The sequence below is a fragment of the Macaca nemestrina genome, chromosome 15 (assembly GCF_043159975.1).
Source record: "Macaca nemestrina isolate mMacNem1 chromosome 15, mMacNem.hap1, whole genome shotgun sequence".
NCBI classification, from domain to species: domain Eukaryota; kingdom Metazoa; phylum Chordata; class Mammalia; order Primates; family Cercopithecidae; genus Macaca; species Macaca nemestrina.
This window is the reverse complement of record NC_092139.1, coordinates 28,789,817-28,795,800: the sequence shown is the minus strand read 5'-3', so window position 1 is coordinate 28,795,800 and position 5,984 is coordinate 28,789,817.

The window sequence follows — 5,984 nt, the reverse complement described above, 5'->3', positions numbered from 1 at the left end:
TTATACATCCAAAAGTGGGATTGCTAGATCCTATGGTAATTACATTTTTAATTTTTTGAGGAACTGCCATATTTTTCATAGTGGCATTATCATTTTTGCAATTTTAAGTATGAAATTATTTTAAAATAAAAATGACAACTGAAAAAAGAAAGTAAAGGAAGCTAATATGGAGATGCATAAATATTGGCTTTAGTTGACTTAATAATTAGATAAAAATTGATTTTTAAATTTGTTGAGGCAGGGCGTGGTGGCTCACACCTGTAATCCCAGCATTTTCGGAGGCTGAGGCGAGCAGACTGCTTGAGCTCAGAAGTTCAAGACCAACCTGGGCAACGTGGTGAAACCCTGTCTCTACAAAGAAATTCAAAAATTAGCCAGATGTGGTGGTGTGTACCTATAGTCCCAGCTACTCAAGAGGCTGAGGAGGGAGGATCGCTTGAGCCTGGGAGGCGGAAGTTGCAGTGAACTGAGAGTGCAGTGAGCCTGGGTGACAGAGCCAGACCGTCTCAAAGAAAAACAAAAATCATTGATAAGCTCCGTGATATTCAGGATAAAAAAAGAAACATATTATTCATTAGAAATTAGACAATTAAGACCAAGAAGAAAATTAAGAAATAAGACAATTAAGACCAAGACCAAAAGAGGAAGTCACTCTGGATTTGTATAAGCATTAGCCATGATAATTACAAAACCTGGCTTTCACATGCCTATCAGAATAGCCAAAATCCAGAACACTAACACCACCAAATGCTGGCAAGGATGTGGACCAAGAACCATCATCCATTGCTGGTGGGAGTACCAAATGGTACAGTTGCTTTGGAAGACAGTTCAATGGTTTCTTATAAAATTAAACATTCTCCTACCACACAAGGAGTTGAAAACATATCCATATGAAAACCCATACATAAATGTTTATGGCAACTTTATTTGTTGCTAAGACTTGGAAGCAACCAACATGTCTTTCAGTAGGTGAATGAATAAACAAACTGTGGTATGTCGAGACAATGGGATATTATTCAGCACTAAAAAGAAATGGGCTATCAACCCATGAAAAGACATGGAGCAACCTTGAATGCATATTACTAAGTGAAAGGAGCCAGTCTGAAAAGGCTACAAACTGTATGTATGTCCAGTTATATGACACTATGGAAAGGCAAAAACTATGGAGTTTACTTCAAAATTAGTCATTGCCAAGGGTTGAGGAGAGGGAAGGATGAATGGATATAGCACCGATGATTCTTACAGCAGTGAAACCACACCCAGTAATACTACTAATAATGGTAAAGCCATGTCATCATACATTGGTCCAAACCCATAGAATGTAAACTGCCCGGAGTGAACCCTGTTGTAAACTCTGACCCTGGGTGATAACAGTGTGTCAGTATTGGTTCCTCAATTGTAACAAATGTACCACTCTGGTCGGGGACATTGATAATCAGGGAGCCGTGCATGTGTCGGGAACAGGGAGTATATGAGAAATCCTTGTATTTTCCACTCAGTTTTGCTGTGAACCTAAAACTGCAATAGAAAATAGAGCCTGTTGGCCGGGTGCGGTGGCTCATGCCTGTAATCCCAGCACTTTGGGAGGCCGAGGCGGGTGGATCATGAGGTCAGGAGATCGAGACCATCCTGGCTAACACGGTGAAACCCCATCTCTACTAAAAATACAAAAAATTAGCCAGGCGTGGTGGCAGGCACCTGTAGTCCCACCTACTTGGGAGGCCGAGGTGGGAGAATGGTGTGAACCCAGGGGGCGAAGCTTGCAGTGAGCCAAGATCACACTGCACTCCAACCTGGGCGACACAGCAAGACTCCATCTCAAAAAAAAAAAAAGAAAATAGAGCCTGTTAAAAAACAAAACAAAACAACTGGCTTTGAGCTCTCTGATGGCTTAACATGGTGAAACCCTGTCTCTACTAAAATACAAAAATTAGCCGGGCATGATGCCTGTAATCCCAGCTACTCAGGAGGCTGAGACAGGAGAATCGCTTGAACCTGGGAGGTGGAGGATGCAGTGAGCCGAGATTGTGCCACTGCACTCCAGCCTGGGCAACAGACAGAGGGAGACTCCGTCTCAAAAAAAAAAAATTTCTCACCAGTGATCATTCTGCACTCACATATTGATTGCTCCATTATCCACATCCTCATCAGCTTCGATGATCACCAGCTCATGGGGTTTGCCCCCTCTGAGAGAAGCATCCTGGAGCCCATTGGCTGCTACCTGCTCCCCTCCCTCCAACCAGCGCTTGTCTTCTGTCCATCTCAGTCCCCTCGCCTTCAGGATCCTGGGCATCTCCATGAGACGGAGGCCTAGGAGAGCTGGCACCACTGAATCTAAAACCTAGAAAAATCCAACCAGCACACGTGCCCTGGGGAGAGGAGCTGGCCTAGGTTTAGAAAGACAGCACCAAACCAAACGGAACAAAGTCCCTGGCCTCTAGGAGCTTATGTCCTGGACTGATGATGAGCACAGCAAGTGCACAAGAAAAATCAGGGTAGGTAGGGGGTGGAGGTGGGTTGGAGACTACTACTTTGTGAAGGGTCATTAGAGAACACTTTATCAAGAATATGACATTGGTGAGTACACCAGTGAGGGAATGAGCCCTGCAGATATCGAGGCCAAGAATGTTCCAGGCAGAGGAATGCTCCATGCTTGGCATGGCTAGGTGACAGCAAGGAGGACAGTGTGTCCAGAATGGAGTCAAAGAAGAAAGAAATTGCAAGAAGGGGGTTGGAGGCCAGATCATGACCATGTGAAGGGAGCTTTTGGAAGGTTCTTAGCAGAGATCTAGGATCTAGAATCTGGCTACAGACTTGGGCAAGCACCAGCATGGAAGGGGTCGGGGAGGAAGGCACTGCAGTGATCCAAGTAGGAGATGATGGAGGCTTGGATCCAAGTGGTTGTGGTGGAGATGTTGAGATGGGACCAATCCTGGCCATATCTTGACAGCAGAACTGAGAGGGTTTGCTGTTGGACTCAATGTGAGGAATGGCAGAGAATCAAGAATGACTCCAGAAATGTTTTTTGAGCAAGTGGAAGGACTAGCTGCTTCCTGAGGTAAGGAAGGCTGTGAGGGAAGCACAGTTGGGGGTGGATTTCAGGAGTGTGGTTTTAAACAGTTTACAGCAAAAGGATTTAAAGATGAAGTGACTTAATATACATTAAAAACTTAGGACAGGACAGGCGCAGTGGCTCACGCCTGTAATCCCAGCACTTTGGGAGGCTGAAGTGGGCGGATCATGAGGTCACGAGTTCAAGACCAACCTGGCCAAGATAGTGAAACCCTGTCTGTACTAAATATACAAAAATTAGCTGAGCGTGGTGGCAGGTGCCTATAATCCAACTACTCAGGAGGTTGAAGCAGGAGAATCCTTTGAACTCAGGAGGCAGAGGTTGCAGTGAGCCAAGATCGCACCATTGCACTCCAGCCTGGGCAACAGGGTGAGACTCCGTCTCAAAAAAAACAAAAACAAAACAAAACAAAAAAAACTTTAGGACTCTATCTCAAAAAAAAAAAAAAAAAAGAAAAAGAAAAAGAAAACATAGGACAGGCCAGGCACAGTGGCTCACACCTGTAATCCCAGCACTTTGGGAGGCTGAGGCAGGAGGATCACTTGGGGTCAGGAGTTTGAGACCGGCCTGGCCAACATGGCAAAACCCTGTTTCTACTACAAATACAAAAATTAGCTGGGCTTGGTGGCGGGCACCTTTAATCCAGTTATTCAGGAGGCTGAGGCAGGAGAGTCACTTGAACCCAGGAGGTGGAGGTTGCAGTGAGCTGAGATCACGCCACTGCACTCCAGCTTGGACAACAGAGAACAGAGTGAAACTCTGTCTAAAACAAAACAAAACAAAAAGAAAAAAACTTAGGACAGTATTTGGTACTTCATAACACACATGCATGTAACGTTGACATTTATCTCCATTTTAAAAATAAGATTGAAGTCTGAAGGGATAAGCAACTTGTGTACTGTATCTCTTTGAGACTCCGCTTTCAATCCTTTTGGATATGCAGTTGACCCTTGAACAACATGAGTTTGAACTGGGTGGACCCCACTTATTCGTGGCTTTTTTTCAATCAAATGCAGTGGTGGGATGCCAAACTGCGGACAGGGAGAGCCAACTTTTCATATATACAGGTTCTGCAGCGGGACTTGAGCATGTATGGATTTGGGTATACCCAGGGGTTCTGGAGCCAGTCCCCCATGTATATCAAGGTATAACTCGAAAGTGGCATTGCTGGATCATACAGTAGTTCTATTTTTAGTGTTTTGAGGAACTGTCACACTGTTTTCCACTGCAGTTGCACCATTTTACAATCCCACTAACAGTGCATAATGGTCCCAGTTTATTCACATCCTTGCCAGCACTTGTTTTTATTTTTGTTTTCCTTCCTTCCTTCCTTCCTTCCTTCCTTCCTTCCTTCCTTCCTTCCTTCCTTCCTTCCTTCCTTCCTTCCTTCCTTCCTTCCTTCCTTCCTTCCTTCCTTTCTTCCTTTCTTTCTTTCTTTCTTTCTTTTCTTTCTTTCTTTCTTTCTTCTTTTTATTGAGACAGGGTCTTGCTCTGTCGCCCAGGCTGGAGTGCAGTGGTGCGATCTCAGCTCACTGCAACCTCCGCCTCCTGGGTTCAAACAATTCTTGTGCCTCAGCCCTCCCTAGTAGCTGAGATTACAGGCGCCCACCACCAGACCCAGCTCATTTTTGTATTTTTAGTAGAGATGGGGTTTCACCATGTTGGGCAGGCTGGTCTTGGACTCCTGACCTCAAGTGATTCACCCACTTCAGCCTTCCCAAGTGTTGGGATTATAGGTCTGAGCCACTGTGCCTGACCTGGTTTTTGTTTTCTAGAGTCTCACTCTATTGCCCAGGTTGAAGTACAGTTTTGACCTCCTGGGTTCAAGTGATCCTCCCACTAAAGCCTCCAGAATAGCTGGGAATACAGGTCATTTCTTTATTTCTATCAGAATTGGACTCATGGCTTCCTGTTTTATTCAGTAGTGCTATCATCTGGATTATACAAGTCATTCTACATTTTGATGCTCAAATTGTGACAGATTTGGCCAATGGAAGCCACTTCAGGCTGGCTTCTGTGTCCTTTTGATGTGTCCCCATCATTCTTGGAGCACTTTCTTGATTCCTGCCGTAAGAGGATATTTCAAGATGATCTTGTACTTTCTTTGCTGCAGCCCCGGAATTAGCCATTTCTCCAAGGCCCATGGTTCCTTTTAGTAAAGAACCATAGCTTCTGGCCCTGGCTTTACCCCTGATGAAACTCATGGCTTTGAAAGGCCCAGCATCTGATCTGAAGAGGCAGAACAAACCATTCATTTTACTGAGGAGCCTGAGGCCTAGATGTGGTCAATTGGCCAAAGTCCCCAGCCAGTGACAGAGCTTAGACACGAGCTGAGGCCCCTGACCTCCTGTCCAGTGCTCTCTGCCTGGCAATACATATTGCTAGCCAAGAGGTCTGCTCCCAGCAGGGCCTAGCCCTCTCTGGACCTCACTTTCCTCTTGTGGCCACTGAGGGTTATCTTTGCCCTGGGGGTCCAGGACTGCCTGAGAGCTGACCTTAGCTCCTGGCTCTTTATGTGCCTTACCTGCCTGGAGACTTTTATGGTTGAATCCACCTTACATTACAGAAGAGGTCCTGCTTCAGCCTTTGTCTCCAGCTCTCGTGGATTTGGAGCTTACAAACCAATCCCAGCCTGAAATGACTTGTGGAAGTGCAGGGACCTGGGGGGACACGTGGTTTGTTCCCTCCAGGCCAGGGATTCAAGGAATATGTGCCTCCCTGAAGCCCATCTTGGTCAGCTAAGACCTGTCTCATAGAGGAGCATCAACAGGAAAGATTGGGTCCAGGCCTGATAATGGGTTGGGAAGGCAATTGGAAAGGCCTCATCTACCTGCGCTAAGGCTCCCAACCCACCCAGGTTACACCATCCGCATCTAGGGAAACAGAGATACTACCTTCCCACATTTGGAGG